Genomic DNA, 22,914 nt, shown 5'->3' on the forward strand with positions numbered 1-22,914 from the left:
AGTCCATTTTCCAGATAAGCTTTCTTAATGGTGATGATGGAGCTTAGAAGGGTTCCAGGCCAGTGGAAATGGAGTCAGGTCATTGGAGTGGGCTCTGAAACAAATCTGTGACTGGGAGAACACTGGATATTGAAATACTAATCCCAGTATCTATGATATAAATTGAAAGCAAGTCTTTAACAAGGCTCTCTGAGAATCCTTGTGCCAAAAACTGATAATAGCTGTGCACAGAGAGTGTTCTCCATATTCAGCAACATTGTTATTGTCAATGTGCCTAGAGTTAAGGCAACCAGAGGAATATATTCCTTCCACTTTGTTCTCCTAAAGTGTCAATTATAAATCACTGAGGTGTCACTCACAGAAAGAAGTCTCAATGTGAGACACATGAGTGGTTTACAATCAGCATGTGAAAGTGTTTAATCAAAATACATTAGTCAGATAACTTAGAAAAAACTTTGCTCTTCCATTTTTTGTTAGTGATACTGTGTGGAAATTGCAGTGCAAAAAAATATTTTCCTCAGTTTGCTAAATATTCTTCAGATGATTGCTGAAGGCTATGGATAATTTTGTATTAGATTTCTGTTTATTTTAAAACCAACAAGTAAAATGGTAGACTAATTTCAATGTGCAATGGTACTTTTAGCTCAGGCTTATTTCATTATTCCAGAGAAAAATCTTCATATGAAAATCAGGGAGATTCTTTATTTATATTTATCCTCAGTAATAATGGCCCTGAAAAAGTAGGTTATCTGACTGTATGAATACACAAATGTTACAAAGCAGCAAATGGAAGGGACTGTAGCCAAAGCTATAGTAGATTAATACATACTTGAGAATACCTGTTCCCAATTAACCATAGAATGTATTCCAGGTCATTACAGGTGTAAATATGACACCACCAAAAGAAACTAACAAAGCTTCAATAACTGACCCTAAAGAAATGGAGATCTATGAACTGTCAGACAAAGAATTCAGAATAATCTTCTTAAGGAAGTTTAGTGAACTACAAGAAGGCACAAACAGACAACTAAACAAAACTAGGAAAACAATGTATGAACAGAATGAGAAGTTTGACAAGGAAATAGCAACCATAAAAAAAAAAGCAACAGAAAAACTAGAGTTGAAAAATACAAAACCTGAACTGAAGAATTCAATAGAGGTTTTCAAAAGTAGATGTGACCACACAAAAGAAAGATTCATCTACCTAGAGGACAGGACATTTGAATTACCCAAAGGATCAAAAAAAAAAATAAAAAAAAGTGAAGAAAGCCTACTATGGGAATGGTAATTACGGGATGCAATGAAAATATATAATATTTGCATTATGGGAATTCCAGAAGGAGAAGAGAAAGATAAAGGGATAGAATATTTAAAGCAACAGTGGCTGAAAACTACCCAAACATGGGGAGAGAAATGGACATACAGATCCATGAGGCCCAAAGGCTCCAAATAGGTTGAAACCATATAGGGCTAAATTGTCAAAAATCAAAGACCAAAAAATAATTTTAAGAGCAGCAAGAGAAGAGAAAAGTTATGTAGGAGGTAACCCGCATAAAAGTATCAGTGAATTTCTCAATAGAAACTATTCTGGCCAGGAGGGAATGGTATGACATATTCAAAATATTGAAAGAAAATAACTGTCAACTGAGAATTCTATATCCAGTGAAGCTATTCTTCAGAAACAAAGTAGAGATAAAGACTCCTGAACAAACAAAAGCTAAGGGAATTCATTACCACAAGACCTGCCTTACAAAAAATGCTAAAGGGGGTTCTTTAGTGGAATTAAAATAATGCTAATTAACAACATAAAAACATAAAAGGGTAGCACAAATCTCACTGCTAATGGTAAATATATAGTCTAGTTAGATTTTGTAATATGATAATATTGGTGCATAACTCACAACTTTAGTTTAAAAATTAAAAAAAGAACATGTAAAAATAACCATGACTACAAGTCTAATCTGTTTTAGTTATTATACAATATAAAAATATGTAAGTTGTAAAAAACAACATCCTAAAATATGAGGGGAAGAGAAGTGAAAGTGTAAAGTTTAGAAATTTTATTGAAGTTAAGCTGTTATCAATTTAAAATAGGCTGTTAAAATTCTAAGATATTTTATGTAAGCTTCACAGTAACCAGAAATGAAAATCCTATAGCAATTACACGAAAGAACTATAGACTATAAAGAAGTTAAAGCATACTGATAGCAAAAGACATCATGACACAAAACAGACAGCAGGGTAAAAAACAAGGAACAACGGATCTATAAAACAAACAGAAAACAATTAACAAAATGGCAATTGTAAGTCCTTATCTATCAATAATTTCATATAAATGTAAATTGATTAAAATTTCTGATCAAAATTCATAGAATAACTCAAATGGATAATAAAAACAAAATCCAACAATATGCCTACAAGAGATGCACTTTAGCCTTAGAGACACACATAGAGCGTAAAGGGATGGACAAGATATTTCAAGCAAATGGTATCAAAATAAAAGCAGAAATAGCTATACTCAGACAAAATAGACTTTAAACTAAAAGTGGTAAAAAGAGACAAAATCATTATATAATTATAAAGAGCTCAATCCATCAAGAAGATACAGCATTTATAAATATTATGCATCCAACGGTAGAGCACCTAAATATATAAAGCAAAATATGACAGAGCTAAAGGGAGAAGTAATCAGTAATACAATAATAGTTGGGGACTTTAATCCCCACTCTCAATAATGGATAGATTATCTATACAGAGAATCAATGAGGAAACAGTGATCTGAACAACACTGTAGATTAAATGGATGTAACAGACATATACAAAACAGACACATACAAAACATTTTATCTGACAACAGTGGAATACATCCTTCTCGAGTGCACATGGAACATTTTCTAGGAAAGACCATATGTTAGGCCACAAAACAAGCCTTAGCAAATTCAAGAAGACTGGAATCATACCAAATATCTCCTCTGATCACAATGGCATGAAACTAGAAAGCAATAACAAGAAAAACACTGGAAAAGTCATGAACACATGGAAATTAAACAACACTCTCCTGAATGACCAATGGGTTCAAGAAGAAATTACAGTGGAAATAAAAAAGTTTCTTGAGACAAATTAAAATGAAAATACAATATACCAGACTTATAGGATGCAGCAAAATCAGTTCTAAGAGGGAAGTTCATAACAATAAGTGCATACATTAAGGAGCAAGAAAGACCCCAAATAAATAACCTAACTCTATACCTTAAGGAACTAGAAAACAGAGAACAAACTGAGCCCAAAATTAGCAGAAAAAAAAAAAAAGAAAGAAAAGAAATAATGAAGATTAGAGCATAAATAAATGAAATAGTCAAAAAAATAGAAAAGATTAATTAAAATAGATGATTCTTTAAAAAGCTAAACAAAACTGACAAACCTTTATCAAGGCTAACCAAGAAAAAGGACCCAAATCAACAAAATTATAAATGTAAAAGGAGACATTACAACTGATACCACAGAAATTCAAGAGATCATAACAGGCTACTATGAAGAACTATGTGCCAATAAACTATCAACCTAGAAGAAATGGAAAAAAATTTTAGAAACATACAACTTATTAAGACTGAATCAGGGAGAAATAGAGAATACGAATAGAACAATTGTTAGTAAGGAGATTTAATCAGTAATCAAAAATCTCCCAACAAATAAAAGCCGAGGACCAGATAGCTTCATTGGTGAATTTTACCAAACATTTAAAGAAAAATTAGCATCAATCCTTATCAAAATCTTCTCAAAATTGAAGTGGAGCGAACACTTCAAAACTCATTTTACAAGGCCAGAATTATTCTGATACCAAAACCAGAACAAGACATTACTAGGAAAGAAAACTACAGGCCAATATCCCTGATGAGTATAGATGCAAAAATTCTCCATCAAATACTAGCAAACCAAATTCAGCAGCATATTAAAAAGGTCATTTACCATGATCAAATGGGATTTATCCCTAGGATTCAAGGATGGCACAACATACACAATCAATATGATACATCACCTTAATAGAATGAGAAAATAATCATATGATCATTTCAATAGACACAGGAAAAGCATTTGGCAAAATTTAACATCCATTTATTATAAAAACTCTTAACAAATTAAGCATAGAAAGAACATACATCAACATATTAAATGCTAACTATGACAAGTCCACAGCTAACATACTCAGTAGTGGAAAGTTGGAAGTTTTTCTCTAAAATCAGAATAAGGGTGCCCACTCCCACCACCCCTATTCAACATAGTACTATAAGTCTCAACTAGAGCAAATAGGCAATAAAAAGAAATAAAAGGTATCAGAATTGGAAAGGAAGAAGTAAAATTATCTCTGTTTGCATACGATATGATATGATTTTATATAGAGAAAATCCTAAAGCCTCAAATAAAATTTGTTAGATCTATAGTCAATGAATTCAGTAGTTTCTGGATACAAAATTAACATACAAATATCAGTAGTATTTCTATACAATAAGAACAAAATAAGAAATCGATCTCATTTATAAAATGATCAAAAACAATAACATACTTAGGAATAAATTTAACTAAAGAGATGAAATTTCTCTGCTGAAAACTAAAGGACATCGAAAGAAATTGAAGAAGACACAAATAAATGGAAAGGTATCCATGTTCATGGATTGGAAGAATTAATATTGTTAACATGTCAATACTACCAAAAGCCTTCTATACATTCAGTGTAATCCCTATCGAGATTCCAATGGCATTTTTTGCAGAAGTAGAAAAAATAGCCCTAAAATTTATATCTAACCACAAGAGGCCCCGAATAGCCAAAGAAGTTCCAAGAAAGAACAAAGCAGGAGGTATCACACTTCCTGATATACTGTAAAGCTATAGTCATCAAAACTGTATGGTACTGGCAAATAGACCAGTTGAACAGTATCAAGAGCCCAGAAATAAACTCGAGTATATATGGTCAATTAATATTTGATAAGGGAGATAAGAATACTCAATGGAGAAAGGACAGTCTCTTCAATGAATGGTGCTGAAATAATTGGATATTCACATATAAAAGAATGAAACTGGACCCATATCTTATACTGCTTACAAAAGTTAACTCAAAATAGATTAAAGACTTCAATATAAGACCTGAAACCGTAAAACTCCTAGAAGAAAACAGGCATAAACCTCCTTAACATGGGTCTTAGTAATGATTTTTTTTTTTTTGGATATGACACAAACAACAAAATGAAAATTACGTAAGTGGGACTACATCAGACTAAAAAGCTTCTGCACAGCAAAGGAAACCATCAACAAAGTGAAAAGACAACCCGTGAAATGGGAAAAAAATATTTGCAAAATATATATCTGATAAGGGACTAATATCCAAAATATATAAAGAACTCATACAACTCAATAGCAAACCCCTCCAAATATCCCTATTAACAATAGACAAAAGAGCTGAATAGATATTTCTCCAAAGAAGATCTAGGAAGGGCCAACACATACATGAAAAAATACTCAATATCACTAGTCATTGGGGAAACACAAATGAAAAGTACTAAGATATCATCTTATACCTATTAGAATGACTATCATAAAAAACATAGATAAATGCTGGTGTGAATGTGTAACAAAGGAACCCTTGTATACAGTTGGTGGATTGTAAATTAGTACAACCACTGTGGCAAACAGTATGGAGGATCCTCAAGAATTAAAAATGGAACTAACATATGATCCAGCAATTACACTTCTGAGAATACATTCAAAGGAAATGAAAATACTAACTTGAAAAAATATCTGCATCCTCATGTTTATAGCAGCATTAATTACAATAGCCAAGACATGGCTTATAAGTTAAATAACTACTAGGATGTAATGTACAACATGATGACTATAGCTAACACTGCTGTATGACATACAGAAAAGTTGCTAAGAAAGCAAATTCTAAGAGTTCTCATCACAAGAAGTTATTTTTCTTTCTTTTTATTGTATCTATATGAAAAGATGGACGTTAGCTGAACCTAGTGTGGTAATTACTTCACAATATATGTAAATCAAACTATCATGCTGTATGACTTAAACTTATACAGTGATGTATGTCAATTTTTTTCAATAAAACTGGGAAAAGTTTTGATAGTTTACCAACATTTTTAAATCAGGAAACTTTAAGAACCTGGATTAATGATTTCTCTTGAAAAATTTAAAGATCTGGCAACACCGAACTGGCATTCCCATAGGACATTAATGAGTTAAAGCCAAAGAATGGTTTTGAGTGCATGAATGGTCCTCTAGGCAGGGTTTTGACTCTTCCGCGTCATAGACATCAAGAAGGACAGGCAAATAAAAGTTATAGACAGCATGTAAGTCCCTGTAACTTTGTGCCATGGAAGAAAATGACTAGATTACCTATTATAGATTAAAGGAGGATGTTTCAATATTGAAATGAAAATAAATGGAGGGATAAACCGCTGTTGTCAGCTTTCATCATTTGAGATATTTTAGAATTGGAAGAAACCTAATTATCCTTTTTGGCACTTTACAGATGTGCCCTACATGTGACATGGATCTAAGTCTTTTGCTGTTTGTATATTTATGGTTTGTAGGTGCATGAAATTTGTCAGGAGGTGCGCAGAAACACACATACACACACACACACACACACACACACACACACACACACACACACAATAACATTGGAATACTCTGGGGAGAGAAATTGCATGGCAGGAGAACAGATGTGGAAGGGACCTTTTCACAGAATCTTTAAAGGTTGATTCATGTGAATGTACTACCTATTTTTATGGCCTATGTTGATAGGCCAAAGAGTAATTTTTTTCCATAAATGTATAAGAAATAAACATAATACCCTAAAGCGTGTACATTTAGATATATAAAATGGTTACTTGTAAATACAGTTTTAATTCAAACAAATGGATCTAATTAAAAAAAAGAACAAGGTGCACTTCAATTTAGACAACTTTGCTTTTTGCTTATAATCAACACTAAAGTAACTGGTTTTTTCAAAGCCATATGTTGAATATACTCATTTGTCTGATTTTAACCCTTGAATAATTTTTTTAAATTAACCTCTTGACTAAAGTCAAACTGTTGAATTTTTCTGAGTATAACTTTTAAAAACTGCTTTATGTTTTACTTCGAGATCTGTGATTTAGAAAAATGAGGGGGCTTGAAATATAAGGAAGGTATAACAATACCATATTCCTCTTATTATTTGGGTGTTATGCAAGAAAGAGTAAAGTAAATTATCCCCTTAACTGTCAAATAACAATTGCGTGATGAGGTAAGATTAGCAAATATCATGCTTTACCATTGAATCCTAAGCCCAGAACTCTTGAAACACTTTGTAATATTTAAATGTTAGAAATATGTGTTATGAAAAAATGAATATACAAAGCCCAAGTTATTTACTAAATGAAGTATTTGAGACCTAGACCAAACAATGCTGTTACTTCTTTCCCAATGGGATTTGAGTGATTACATCTGTCTTGGCAGAAGTGGATTGGTTTATCTTAATGTAAAGTCCATGTAATGCTTATATTATATTGTTTACATTGCTGATTGAATGCTAATATACAGTGTATGCAGTTTGAGATGCCTGTTTCCAGTTTGAAGGGTATAGTTTTTATATGACAAAGAATACTATCAATGGGTTTTGATATTTACCTGAATATAATGCATCTTTTTTGTATTACATCTACCAAGAAAGAATCAGTATTTTTCTTCCTATTCACAACAAAAATCTATTTAAATGATCCTTTCTTTTATTTATAAGGAAAATGTTTAGTTATATTGAACAATAATTATATTAGCACTTATTAAGAATTAATATTTTATTACTAAAACATTGAGGTTTCATTCAACTTACTGGATTGAATACATCCATCGATCAGTCACATACTCAAGAAATATTAAGTACCAACTATGCGATGGAATTGTTATCATAGAGGTTAGGAACAGGGAGTGGGAACTCACAAATTTTGGTTTGGGTTCTGGCTTTGATATTTACAAGTTGTGCGAAAATTAGTAAGTTTTCAAGCTTTCAGGGGATAACAATAGAATTGTCGCAAGAATTAAATGATATATTGGATGTAAAACACTTAATTTTGCTGCATGGTACATATTTAACAAGTGCTAGCTGGTGGTGTTACTGATGATGAAAACAACAATAACAACAGCACCAGTACCAAGTATTGAGACCGATACTAAGGGAAAATGGCAAATGAGACATTATCCCAGTCTTTAAGAAGGTGGAGGAGATGATCAAATAGACCAGTAATTCCAGTAGAGTTTGATAAATGCTGTGTTAAAGTTATGCACAGCATGCTCTGAGAGAACAAAGAAGAAAAGCATGAACAATCCAGTTGTGGTGTGTGATAAGATTTCCCGAGGTGATGATGTGTATCTTGAGCATCAGTGGAAGTTTACCAACTGAAGGGTTTTGAGGGAGGGCATGTCCAGCAGACCAAACAGCTTGGGCCAAGGCGGTAGGTGAGAAAATGGCCACCATGTTGGGGAATTGACAGTAGTTCTTTATGGCTCTAGTGTTAGGTGACAGTGGAAGAACGCAAGGGATAATATTAGAAAAATGAAAAGTGCAATAGCAGAAAAAGAAGTGTAGAGAGCACACAATAGGAGTTTGGGGTTTTGTCCTCACGGCATCACCACCAATGCCATTGAAGAGTTTTAAGCACAGAGGCCGTTTGCTTAGACTCACATTTTAATATAATCACTGAAATGGTTTTGTAAAGAAAGAATTGGTAGGGAACAGGTAAGAGACAAGAAATGTATTAGGGATTAATTGTAGTAATCCTGGTAAGATATGACAGTGACTTGAACTAGGATAGTCACTCTACGGAGAGAGGGATAGAGAAAAGTGAGAAATTTAGGATAATTTATGTCAGCATCTCAGGAAAATTACAATTTCACCAGAGAGATAAAACTAATAGAAGAGAGTAAGGTAACTAATTCAGGTAAAATGTTGAGAGAGGTTATATTTAAGTTTAGAGATTTATTCAACCAATGAAAAAGCATCATACCATTTAGGTGGTCCTACATCCATATTTCTAGTTTCAAATTGTAACATATTTTTGCTCCACAGATTAATTCTAGGTCTGAAACCATTAGTCTGTGGCAAAATTAGCAATGCTCAAAACTCTGTGTTGCTTTAGCTTTGTTGAGAGAAACCCAAACTCCTTAAGGGAATTAGGACGCCAGTATTTGTAATTATATATATGTATGCATTTATTTATTCAGTAAATATTATTGAGTGCCTATTATGTATCATACATGCCTGTAGGTGTTTCAGATATATCAGTGACCAAAAATATGTATTATTTTCTAAATGGGTCATCAAGAAATTCTTGATTTAAGCTTGGAATTGTATCTTTTTATTTGTAACAGCCTGACTGATAGCCAAGTTGTTTCTTTTTTTAAAATCCCAAATCTGTAAGAGGAAAATGATAGCCAGCATCATCCACTGAATTTTATGGATAAAGTAAAAATTATTATTTTCTAAATCTTGTTTCCCATATGTACATGAGTGAGTACAAATTTCAACTTTTTTTTTTGCGGTGCGTGGGCCTCTCATTGTTGTGGCCTCTCCTGTTACAGAGCACAGGCTCTGGACACAAAGGCTTAGCAGCCATGGCTCACAGGCCTAGCCGCTCCACGGCATGTGGGATCTTCCCGGACCGGGGCACGAACCCCTGTCCCCTGCATCGGCAGGCGGACTCTCAACCACTGTGCCACCAGGGAAGCCCCCCAAATTTCAACTTTTAAACCATGTTTAAAATGGAATATTACTCAGCCATAAAAAGAAACGAAATTGAGCTATTTGTAATGAGGTGGATAGACCTAGAGTCTGTCATACAGAGTGAAGTAAGTCAGATAGAGAAAGACAAATACCGTATACTAACACATATATATGGAATTTAAGAAAAAAAATGTCATGAAGAACCTAGGGGTAAGACAGGAATAAAGACACAGACCTACTGGAGAACGGACTTGAGGATATGGGGAGGGGGAAGGGTGAGCTGTGACAAAGCGAGAGAGAGGCATGGACATATATACACTACCAAACGTAAGGTAGATAGCTAGTGGGAAGCAGCCGCATAGCACAGGGAAATCAGCTCGGTGCTGTGCGACCACCTAGAGGGGTGGGATAGGGAGGGTGGGAGGGAGGGAGATGCAAGAGGGAAGAGATATGGGAACATATGTATATGTATAACTGATTCACTTTGTTATAAAGCAGAAACTAACACACCATTATAAAGCAATTATACTCCAATAAAAAAAAAATAATGATGGTGGCTTTATATAGGGTGATAACAGTAGGCTAGAGAGATGTGAATAGATTCGAGATATTTACATGGTAGAATATTTATAATCATAAAACATTTGCTTTATTTTATGTTTATATATATATATATATAACTATTCAAAGCTTCAAATGTATTTTAATAAAAATTTCTGTGACTTCCCAAAATTAAAAAAAAAAAAAACATGTTTAAGACATGCTACCAGAAGGAAAAATTTTGTCTGCTATTTCAGTACTAAGTAATAAATGGATCTTACTCCTCTGCTTTTCATGACTTTAAATCATTTTTGAAAGGCAATCACTACTATCATATACAAGTTTTGCAGAGGTTTTTGTGGTAAACATTACAGCAAATTTAAGTGGAAGCTATGAAGTTTGCATCATTTTCAAACATATACAGATAAAAATAAAACAGCAGTGAGGTGAAGCAACGGGGTTGGTAAGGAATTGTGTATATGATAGATTTTTTGTTTGTTTTGTAATTTGATCCTTTGAATTATATTTCTTTCTTTGATACTAATAATCCCTGGAAGAATATGATACCATAAATGCCAAAAGTGAACCCAGACCTACAAAAGATCCTGTTAATACTTTCCCTAACCCCTTTCATTCAAAAATCTTCTAAACTAAGTATTCGGACTTGTTTGCCTTTTCATGTCACTTAGAGGTATGCTGGTGTTAGGATAGGAAATGAGTTAAATATTTGATAGTATATTACCTATACTTATTATAATTTGATATTCAAAGCTTAATTAAGGATGAAATAAGGGTGAATGAACAAGAAGAGTGTTCAAGCACTCATTGACAGAAAGGCAATTTTGTGCTGAATATATTAAGAGAAAAAGGCATTGATATATTCTACCATAAAAGGTACATAGTTAGAAATTAATAGAATTGATCATTTTACAGTGGAGAGTTATGAAATATACTATATACTAATATGCTAATATACTATTGCAAAGGGTTCCTTAGAATGTAACTGAATATCAAATATAATTTAGGTTTTAATAATTGCTGTGGGAAAATATAAAGTTTCTTAAAGATTTCCATTTGTGTAATTATTATTAGGTGCAAGAAAGGCAAAACATCCATTAAAGCAAAGGCCACTGATGTTTACCAAGTGTCTACTCCATTCTAAGTATGCATTTTCATGTACTCACAGCATCTTTTAGTATATATTATTATATGTACTTTTCAGATGAGGGAACTGAGACCCAGAAAGTTAGTTAACTTGTCCAAGGTCATATGATTGTAAGTTATAAGGGTAGAATTCAAACCTCTTTTCTAACTGTACATTTGCTATTATACTATACTCCCACATAATAGTATTATGTTATTTTGTCTCCTGAAGAATAACAATGACTGCGTTGATGAGAATATTAACACACATGACAGTTCCCTTATAAATACATGCATTAATGAAATAAGCTATTTTTTTTTAAGTCTGATCAGGACAGCAAGCCCAAATCTCTTGACCTCCTAAAATTATTCCCATTCTGAGAACTTTTATTGATGAGACTGCCTAAAAACTTGGAAGACGTGATATGAAGCCTGGTCTAACTAATGGCAGGTGTGGGGAATGATGGAAGGTGGGAGGAGTTTACCAGTGAAGTGATTAACACTGGATTTTAAAAACAAGTTAACTCTCCTTAGGTGGGAAAGGATTTGGAAGACATACATGAATTTACTTCAATTTAATTTTGTAGCAACAACCTTGACCTTTCCCTCCTTCTTCATTGGTTCTGGTTTCCACAGCAATGTTCTCTTGTGGGTTTTATTCCTGCCTTACTAGCCCCTCCTTTTTAGCTGCTAGAAGCAACTTTTTTTCTCACCATCATTTCTCGTAGTGCCTCAGGCTCAGTTCTCTTACTTTCACTCTGTGTCATCTACTCCCAACCCAAGACAATTTACCTTAGTCTCGTGGATTTCAACGCCTTCTAAATGCTATTGACCTAAAATTTTATCTACCCTTTCCTGGTTTTTCCACTGAATTTCAGACTTACTAAATCTAATTACCTACTCTGTATCTAAGTGGGGCAATGCAAGTTTGGAAATAATAGGAGCTGTCTAAGCTGAAGATGTAAATTTGGGAGACAACCATTTAAAGATCCATGGGAACTGATGAGTTTGGAGAGGTAAGTTAGGTTTCTTATATTATTCTAACTACAAAAATGCAGACATAAAACAATCTCACCGCTCACTCATATTACTTTATTTGAATACATGTAAATCTAATTAAGCTCTATAATGGTTATTTCTATTTGAAACAATTTTTTGTTTGTTTTAGAACCACTAGTTAGCATTCTAACCAATTTATGTATGAGAGAACAGATAAAATTACAACTTGGTATTATTACCAGTTCTTCAATTTTGTATGAAGCAGCAGGGATTCAACCTCCTATACCAAATATTGATCTGTTAAAGATCTAACAGATATAAATACTTGCAGGCAATGTGATTGGGTGAAGATGATGCATTCTGTGCACTACATGTTAAATGAAATCCAGTGTCATGAAATCTACTCTTTTTTGAAATACACTTTCATTCATCCCTTCTTCATTTGTCCACTCATTTTACTCATCCCTCATTTGTCCCCTCATTTATAATCCCCAAAATACATTTATTTTAAAGTTAGTTTACTTTTTAGGATGCATAGAAGTACTTGGTCTTCCGGTTCCTGAGTAGAGACTGCAGTAAGGGAGGGAGGAGGGCTGTGGAGGTACCCACACGTGGAAGAGTTTTAAAGTGCATCTCCATCAGATGCTGACCTTCAAATTACATAATCAGAGGTGAGAGCTTCACAGTTTTACAGCTAGCAAATCTGAAAGCAGAGATACAGCAGCAAAATATTTTGTGTAACAACTTGAATGATTAAGATTAAATTATATATATTATTTTTATCTATGGTTAGCAATAAATTCTTATAACTTTTAACTATTTGCCTATCAAATGAATGTGTGGAATTTTACCTTTTTCTTTGGGGGTGATGAAAATGTTTTGGAACTTGACAGAGGTGGTGGTTGCCCAACACTGTGCTAAAGGCCTCTGAACTGTACACGTTTAAGTGATTCATTTTATGTTATGTGAATTTGCCCTCAGTAAAAAAAAAAAAAAGAAAGAAAAAGTGTCACGCAGAGGAAAAAGATGAAATCAGTGTTTCAAATTTCTCTAGATTGTAAAAAACAAAAGTAAAAAACCCCTGTTTACATACAGGAAAGTATTTCTAAAGTACTTAGAAAACTGACCTCTCCACCAGAGATAAAATTTTCATAGCATATTCCCTCTAGCCAACCTAAGTCACTGCTTAATTAAAGCCCCAGATCCTCTATTATGTCTGCCTGGGAGCCTTTAAGCGCTTTCTTCAGTTAATTGCTGGAGCTAAGAATCCACTGGAGAGTGGCTTCCTTTTGCTACTCAAAGTTAGGAAGGTGGAGCCCAGGTGCCTTAATTTATCTGCCCATGGTCAAAAGGGCTAGCAATCTGGTAAATGTCAGAAACAGCCGGCAGGACGCGGCCAGACGCTGCACTCAGAGACAGGTGGACGAAGGCTGCTAAAGAGATTTCACCCCGAGCGCTGCCTCGGCAGCGGCTGCATTTTGTGAACATGTTGCTAGCAAGCTTTAAGATGTGCTGGGTGAGCAGGTGGGTTGCACTTGACCCTCCCATGTCCCCTGGCAGAATTACAAAGCGCTCTTCTCTGGGGAGATGCTGCCTATCTTGCAGGTAAGGGTGGTTTTAATCAGTCTTCCCATCTGCCCCTTTTTCCAAAATCCTTTGCTCAGTTTGGAAGATCTCTGACCCGGTAGAGATGAGCAGTGGGGGTGGATGTCATTGTATCCCCTTTAGCTTTGCTGAGTGAGGGGATACACCCCTATTTTATGGGTAATCACTCCTCTCTTTGCCTGTCTCCCCTTTTTATTTTGTCTTTCCCCACCACCCCCCCGGAATAATTGAGAATGTAAATTTTATAATTATAAAATATGTTCTGTTATTGAAATGTGATTTTTGGCTTAAGGTGTTTCCTCTTCTGGCATTAATGTTTGGTACTGTTATAGGTTTTGAATGAAAGAAAGTGTAGAGAGAGTGGGTATATTTGATGCCAACTTTAGAAAGCCTGTGGTTGCCCTTGGGCTGCTTCCTCCCGGAGAGCCCTTGCTCCGTATCTCACAGACTTAGAGCTGGGACAGTTTGCTGCCGCGATAAAGAGACCCAGTTACTTTCTTTTAAGGAAATTTGATGGCATATAAACATAGTGATATACATGGTTACATATGTTTGGGTGCCCCCAGGGAAGGAAGTGGAAAGTTTGACAATCCTGCATATGTTTTCAGATGTTGAAGTTCATGAACTCTAAAGGACCAGGTGTCAAAATGGTTTTGTTTATGTGGTTTGGGAAAATTACAGTCTAAATGTAAATACAATCTAGACTATCTTGATTTGCTGAAATATGTGTAGGGCCTGATAAGACAAATACTTAATAAATGTCTTTCGAATAATGTAAATGCTACAACCTAGAATTTAGTAGATATGTCTAAACTGGAAGTAACTCATAGTTTAGTTTCTCTGTGCCTTTCTCAATGTGTATCAAAACACACAAAGTAGTCAAATTCCAAGTACTTGAAGATGAGTATAACAGCCCAGATCCTAGAATCTAAAGAATGTGCTTAATATATTCAATGGCACACATTTAAATGACAGATTTCCCCAAAATCATTAACTCAGAACACATCACTTCATAAAATATTTTATTCAACAGCAATCCTTAAACATGAATCCGTAGGATGAATTTTGGGATTGAAGATGAGAATAACAAGTGGGTATGCTGAAAGTTAATGGTGGATATTTTTTTCCCTATTGAGTCAACCAATTTTATAGGAAAGAACAGTGTCCGCCAAATTTAAAGAAAACAAATAAACCCTAAAATAGTATGGTTGCTTTGATTCAGTTGGCACTGAGATTTTCTAAGTAAAGGAAAGAACTGGGTGGACATATATTTGTGCTGAGAGGATAGTTTTAGGGTTTTTTGTTCTTCTTTTGGTGGGTGTGATGGATTTCTTTTGCTGTCATAATTTGTGATGTGAATTGAATGTGGTAGAAGTGATGTCCCTTAAGTTTTTTTGATGTGTATGTGTTTGTGTTTTTGTGTGTATAGAGGTTATTTACTTTTCACATGAATGAAAGAATTTAAATAATATAGTGGATTTCTCCCAGTCAAGCACTTAGCTTTGAGATTAGTATATATTTTTATAGGGCCCCGTTTCTCTCATGTATTTTAGATTAGATCTGCTTATGATGAAGTATTTTCTCATGATAGTGATTCGTTTAAGACACTAAACTAATTTCTTTATGGATTGGTTATATATGTGTATATGAAATTCCTACACTTGGCTTAATGTGATCTATTTAAAGTAACATGAAGACTACTGTTAAGTTTTGGTGAGAAATCTGAATATTGTGAGTGGCTACAGAAACCATAACTGAAGACAAGTAATATGTAGAGTGTAGGCTGCTACTGTATTATCTAAGTTATGGATATGAAAGCTGAAGTATATTTATCTACACATACTACAATAAATCTTAACAGTAACTGGTATGCAGAGAACATTTGAAAGGTAGTCCTGGCCAGACACAAGTCGTTTGGCAGTGGCCTTGCCTAGTATATATTTTCAGGCCTGTCTGCACAAAGATGCTGGCATGTTAACCATGATTTCTATTCCAGGTGATGGATTTCTATCCAAGTAAGTGAGTGACTAAATATTTTCCGGTGGAATCTAGGCACCATAAAATCACTGAAGCCAAATAAAAAAGTTGTCGACCTTTCTAAAATGTAATTATAATAGCTTTGCGTACCACTATGACAGAAGAAATATTTCCACTTAGATCACCAAATAATGGAATGGGTTGAACCTAATTGGGAAAAAAAAAAGGTAATACGAGTATGCTGCTAATATTTCTTTTTATCGGCAGTAATGAATGTCTTACTGTATTTTTATGAATTTCCAGAAAACTTCCTGGTCATTAACAATAACTGAATACACTGATTCCACATCCAACTCTATCAAAGAAAACAAATCCAATCTGAACCCACTGAAAACCCATGCCATCATCACTTCATCTCATTTATTCTACACAGAACCAGTTGAGAAACCGAACACTTTACATTAGTTTATTTGTGTTACCCTAAGCAATTAGAGATGAATATGCCTTCCCAAGCGATATAAATGTGAGGCTCCCTTTGTGGCAGGTTGTTTAAATTTACAACATAAAGCTAGCATTTCCATCTCCAATAAAATCCAAACAGACATTTAATTTTGGTGCATGACATTTCTGAGTAAAATAGAGCCAGAAAAGGCTCTAGGACAGCTCTTATTGTTCATGAATTCGAACAAATTGGGGATCTGTGAATTTATAGCCAGGTTTTTCTGTACTATTGTTTAAAATAGCACACATGGAAAACACGCCATGGGTGTGTTGTAATTCAGCTTTAATGATGTAACACTTGGTTTCAGTCAGTTGTTGGAGGGCTGCAAGTGACATTGGTTTTGTGCTTCAGACGTTGCATGTAACTTAGCAATTATAGTAAGGCTTTCAATAATGGCTGTTGGCGGGATATCCGCAAGTGAAGTCATAGCAATTTTGAAAGAGAAAGCTAATAAAAATACACCTGCTTGTAGTGGAAAGTGAGCCTTTAATATCTCTGCTTTGAAGTTGGGCGAAGCCTTTGGTATTAACTAACAGATATTATGATGTAAGAATAATCCACTGCCCCAGGGGAGAGCAAGGTTGAAGTTACAAAAGACTGTTATTTTCTAATCACCTACTTTTCAGTCACTCTAATATCATGAAAGGAGAATAGAATGAGGTGATGTTTTTTTCTGAAATACCTCGAAGATATTACTATTTGAAAGCAAATCGTAATTGTAAATATACAAGCTAGCACATACATATTCCTTAAACTAGTCAACAAGGGCATAAATAATACTTCTTAGTAAGTGTGTTTTTGTTGTCAGAGACTTCAGAATGATGTGAAATTTTACATTCTAATATATCACTTCAAGATGACGTTTAAAGTTTCAAATTTTGCTTTATGAGTTTTTCTTTCTCCTTCCTACTTTTCCCTGGCCACTTCTAAAGTCATTTATTTATAGTTCTTTACATGTAAAAAAAAAAATGAGAAAATAAAGGTGTTTGTGAAACTTCCTTTTACATCATTTGGAGTATTACTGCTCTCAGGAATCCTCTTTGTGATATGGGAAATTAATTCCCTCTGTTGTTCACTTGCTTCCTTCACACTTACTTGGGCTTACTTGTAGTCTATAGTAACTTTAATGGGAAATTTAAAACATTGAGTCCCTAGTAAATGCTGATATATTGACATCACTGGAAGAAGAGATATTTAAGGAATAAATACAGTTGGAATTTGGAAATTCTGCAGAGAAAAATGACTATTAAGTACCATACTACAATTACTTTTACCACTTTTCCTGATACTTATTGCAATAATATTTTTAACTCTTAAGTGTGATGTCTAGATTAGTGTGAAATAATTTGTACAATCAATATTTTTCCAAGTGCTTTAAATATGGATGGTTTTCTGTAGTCATTTTCTCTACAAGTGAATTTTTGAACCCATGGCAGTAACTTTCTTTTTTTTTTCTTCTTGTCTTTTTTTTTCCTTTTGAATTCAGTAGTGCATCTCAATAGAGAGTATCAAGTAACCCAAAGGGTATACATTAGCACTTGTCAGGGCCACATCAACATGCTAAGCACACTGAAACTTATTACCAAGTTCAAAGAGAGTATATGGACTCTAAATCCCTTGTTAATGTGGTAAAGCATCATCATCAACGTGTTTGTTTTATTGAAAGGAAGTTACATTTTATTTCTCATTTATGAAATGGACTTTGATGTTTCTTTAAGCCAGAGGGATTTTTTTCCGCAGTTCATTTACTGTATCAGCTAAGTGCACTCTTGTTAGAGAATGAGAAGTCTTTTTGGGGGGAAAGGAATAGAGTTGTTTTCTCTATAGAATTTCAGTGTGTAATTTGCATTTAACTTTGAAAGTGGATTGTTGTTGCGTCTTGACACCTGCTGAGATGAGTATCCATTTCAGGCTACAAAGTGGTGCTCTGAAATAAATATCAGCAAGCTTGTTCAATTTTGTCAGCTGTGTCATCACATTAGTACGAGATATTATGGTAAAATAGAATTGGATGGTCTATAAGCTTTTCCTTCTAGTACGCATCAAGAATTTCTATTGCCGGAGAGATTCCAAGGATTAAAAAAGGGAAACTGATCAATTTAACACTCATATGCCCAGAAAGCATCATGTAATTTATACCACAATGTGAGACATTGGTATTATTCTGTAATATCTGCCAGAGGATCGAGAGGTGAAATATAGTTTTAAATATCATTATGTAACAAAAATGTAAAATGTATTTTTATTTTGGTAATGAATATAAATTATTTGGGTAAATCATTTTATTTTGAATAACAGTAGTTATTTATTAAGCCCCAACTAAGTACCAGGCACTCTCTTGGGCCCCTGGCTTCATTTAGTTTATCTCATTTCATAGTAACTATTCTTAGAATTATACAGAATGGCCTTGTTTCGTATTTTGACTTGCCCAAGGTCATATAACTAATAAGCGGAAAAATCAGGATATCAGGTTAGGATGGGCCAGAAGCTGGAGGCGAGGTAGGCAAGGGAAAATGAGGTAAAATATCGGAAAGAGGATATAATGAGAGAATGTATTAAAGAAAAATGTAAGTGAAGTACACGGAATCCAGTGCCTGAAGATGTGGTCTTTTAAAATTTTTGTGAGAGTTCCTGATAGGAGAGATTTTGGTCTCAGGCGTGCTTTTGACAGTTGAAATCCATTCAGTTCCTCATGTTTGCTGCGTTCCTATGATAAACCGGAAGCAGGCACAGAGTAAACTCTCAGTAGCAAAGAGAGGAGTCCTGACAGGGAGGAAGATGCCAGTGTCCAGTGAAGGTGTGTATTAATCAACATTTTTTGCTCACAAAAAGACTGACATCATTTTTTTGTTTAGTGCAGTCCTCTGTGTCTTTTAGGACCCCAGGCTCCTTCCATCTTATGGTTTCTCCTCCCTCTCTTCTGAAGGAAGAGTAGAAGGGGAGGAGAAGATTGTCCACTAGAGGGCTTTAGGCCGTGGTGGAAGCAGCACATATAACCTCTCCTCCCATCTCATTGTCAGGACTTAGTCAGATGGCCATTCTTAATTAAACATGAGGCTGAAAAATACAATCGAGCCTAACAAGAGACAGTTATGTTTTAGCGAACACTTAGTCTTGGCTATAAGATGCAAAAATCTATATGGTAGCACAGCCTGTCCTGAGAGAGGTCTCTCTGTGTCTTTTTCTGTGTTTAAGCACCAGCCCCACCTCTGCCCCCTGCCCCAACATACAATTTTAATAGCACCTTTCGCAATCTTTTAAAGCACATACTGTGTGCTAGTCACTATACTAACCTCTTGGTTTACATTTCTTCATTTTATCCCCATGACAATTCCGTAAGATATGTTACTCATGTTATAGTTATTTTGGCTACATAACAAGATATGCTAAATCTTAGTGGCTTAACAGTAGCAATCATTTATATTCTCATAGCTCCTTTGGGTCAGGAATTCAGGGAAGGCTTAGCTGGGCAGTCATTACTTAGCTGGGAGTCTATCTCTGCTGCAGTGGCAGTCATATGTTGGCTGGGGTTGAAGTCATCTAAAGGCTTGACTAGGACTGGAGGTCTTACTTCCGAGGCTTGAAAGATGAAACCGGTCATGGACTTGGTAACTTCAGTTCCTCTGTATCGACCTGTCTTCTTGCTTGCTTAAATGTCTTTAAAACATGGCTTCTGGGTTGCCCAGAGTGAACAATCTAAGAGGTGAGGGGAGAAACTGTAATGCCTTTTATGACTAATTTGGAAGTCACACAATATCACTTCACCGTATTCTGTGGGTCACACAGGGCCAATCCTGATTCATTGTGGGAGGATCTTTTATATAACAGGGTGACTACCAGAGGGATAGATCACTGGGATCATTTTGCAGGTTGATTCATACACTTCCATTTAGGAGGTAAGGATGGTGAGGCTTAAAGGAAGGTTAAGTGTATTGCTCAAGGTCACATAATTAGCAAGCCCATACCTGCACACAGAATGTTTGGCTTTAAAATTCATACTATTAACAATGAAAATACATTGCCACTATGAGCAGAGAAAGTACGTACGCATGTGTTTCTCCCAGAAAAAAATATGTGCAGCCAGTAAGCACAAACAGAAGCTAAAGCTACTATAGAAATTCAAATAGTTCAAATTTGAAATAAAGCGAGTGCTTAGTATCAGAAAAGCTCAGAACTTTCTTGCAACTCAGGTCTAGAAATTACAACATAAATGATTATCAAAATATTCTTTTTCCATACATACATATTGTATTAGTAAGTCATCAGTTCCTTTTTGGGTATTGAAATTAGCAGAAGAGGAGGGACTAGATGAAGATTATAGTTAGGGTTGAATTTCAACCTTACCAAAAGCCCCTTTCTGGGGCCGGGACAATTGCTCCTATTTTTTTCTCCTTCCCCAAAGATAAAGTTAACTATTATCAACGGTTTTAAAGTGAAGCACAATTAGGCTGTGAGCCTGGGATTCTGTTTTCTTAGACTATTTGTAAGTAGGTTGACAGATGGATATTTTAGTTTTATAATACTGTGAAATCCAGCTTATCATTGGTGATTTCAATAAAAAGAATACGATGTTTAAACATTAATAGTCTCAAAAATTAAGAAATTGTTGTATAATGTCTTGTCGTTAAATTTAGTGTATCAAAAATAAATGATGCCATGCAATTCCATATGTTAGTGACATTTCCCCCTCCACCAGTCCATAAGCTACTCGAGCACAAGATACACGTCTCGTTTTATTTTCAGTCTCTGACATTACGTACAGAGTTAATACTCCACTAACTTGTGTGAGCTGCGTCTTCACTCTCTACCAAACTCAACAAGAAAAGACATTCATGGAAACGAATCTCCCTTATGCTCCTCCAGCAAATAGCATCCAAACTCCCACAGGAGAGTTTGAATCTGAAGCTACCGCTTCCTATCCCATGATCACTCTGTTTCCCTTTCTGTAAAATGGAGAGTCAGGGACATCGGTTTTGAGAGGATTAAATAGGATAATGAAGTTAATGAAGAGAACATTTCTAATACAGATAACAGTAAGTGACAACTATAGTGACTATATAAAAATGGTACCTGCTAGTTGCTAGGTTATTCCACTCTGAAAGTAAAGATATATTTGAACCTTCTTCTGTCATTTTCATTTCAGAAACAAATGTTTTTCCTTCAGGCAAGTACTCATTGTTTACCTGGCCCCAGGCTTCTTGATTATAGTCAATGTCTTGTCACACTTTTTAGGAACTTCCAATTAGTTGTGGAGGTTTTCTCCCTCTGCCCTATCAAACTTTAACTGGAGATCCTCATGACCTCTCTTCTTATATTTCTGAAATTTTTAATAACTTGTTTTTATTAGCTGTGATTTAAGTCATTGAAAAAAATGCTTAGTGGGCATAACTGTGTGCCAGGAATTTTCTTAGTTTCTAGAGGTATGTCAGAAACAATACAAACAAAAACCAAAGCCCTCGGGGGGCTAACATTTTAGTAAAGAAAGAAAGACTGTAGAAATAGTTTAACAAAATACACCGTGTGTTACATAGTGATAAGTCAGATGTGAAGAAAAACAAAACAAGGGAAGTGAAGAGGGAACTGGGGAGGGAAGGACTGCAAGAGATGTGTGTGTTCCAGTAAACTCTCAGCAAACACCTGAAAAAGGTACAGGTGCAAACCATACAGTTATTTTAGGAAACAGGAGTCCAGGCAGAGAGAAAGGATAATTCTAAACCCTGCTATGAGAGGATGATTGGTGTGTTCAAGTAAGAGCTATAAGACCAATGGGACTGGAAAGGATGGATGGAAGGAGAGAGGAGTAGAAGATGCGTCGAAGAAGTAACATGGGAACAGAGTTCATCAAGACTTATTGGCTAGTATTAGGGATACATGGGAAAATATTGGAAATTTTTGAGAAGAGTAATGTGATATGACTTAACCTTTCAAAAATCACTCGAGGTGGTGCAGTGGTTAAGAATCCACCTGCCGTGGGTAGGGGGAAGGGTGAGCTGTGACAGGGCGAGAGAGAGTCATGGGCATATACACACTAACAAACGTAGTAAGGTAGATAGCTAGTGGGAAGCAGCCGCATGGCACAGGGATATTGGCTCGGTGCTTTGTGACAGCCTGGAGGGGTGGGGTAGGGAGGGTGGGAGGGAGGGAGACGCAACAGGGAAGACATATGGGAACATATGTTTATGTATGACTGATTCATTTTGTTATAAAGCAGAAACTAACACACCATTGTAAAGCAATTATACCCCAATAAAGATGTAAAAAAAAAAAAAAAAAAAAAAAGAATCCACCTGCCGATGCAGGGGACACGGGTTCAAGCCCTGGTCTGGGAAGATCCTACATGCCGCAGAGCAACTAAACCTGTGCACCACAACTACTGAGCCTG

General features: G+C 35.1%; 1 protein-coding gene and 1 long non-coding RNA gene across 2 annotated transcripts in view; one reads left to right on the forward strand and one right to left on the reverse strand.

The window, feature by feature from the left end:
* AGMO (alkylglycerol monooxygenase) overlaps positions 1–22,914 on the forward strand; it is a 374,037-nt gene that overhangs the window by 237,785 nt on the left and 113,338 nt on the right. The window lies entirely within an intron of this gene.
* LOC309966315 overlaps positions 22,724–22,914 on the reverse strand; it is a 106,163-nt gene continuing 105,972 nt past the window's right edge. Inside the window, exon 2 of the long non-coding RNA XR_014326443.1 lies at positions 22,724–22,819. This is a non-coding gene — a long non-coding RNA (uncharacterized lncRNA). The remainder of the gene's footprint in view (positions 22,820–22,914) is intronic.

This window comes from Leucopleurus acutus (assembly GCF_964270905.1).
Source record: "Leucopleurus acutus genome assembly, chromosome: 9".
NCBI classification, from domain to species: domain Eukaryota; kingdom Metazoa; phylum Chordata; class Mammalia; order Artiodactyla; family Delphinidae; genus Leucopleurus; species Leucopleurus acutus.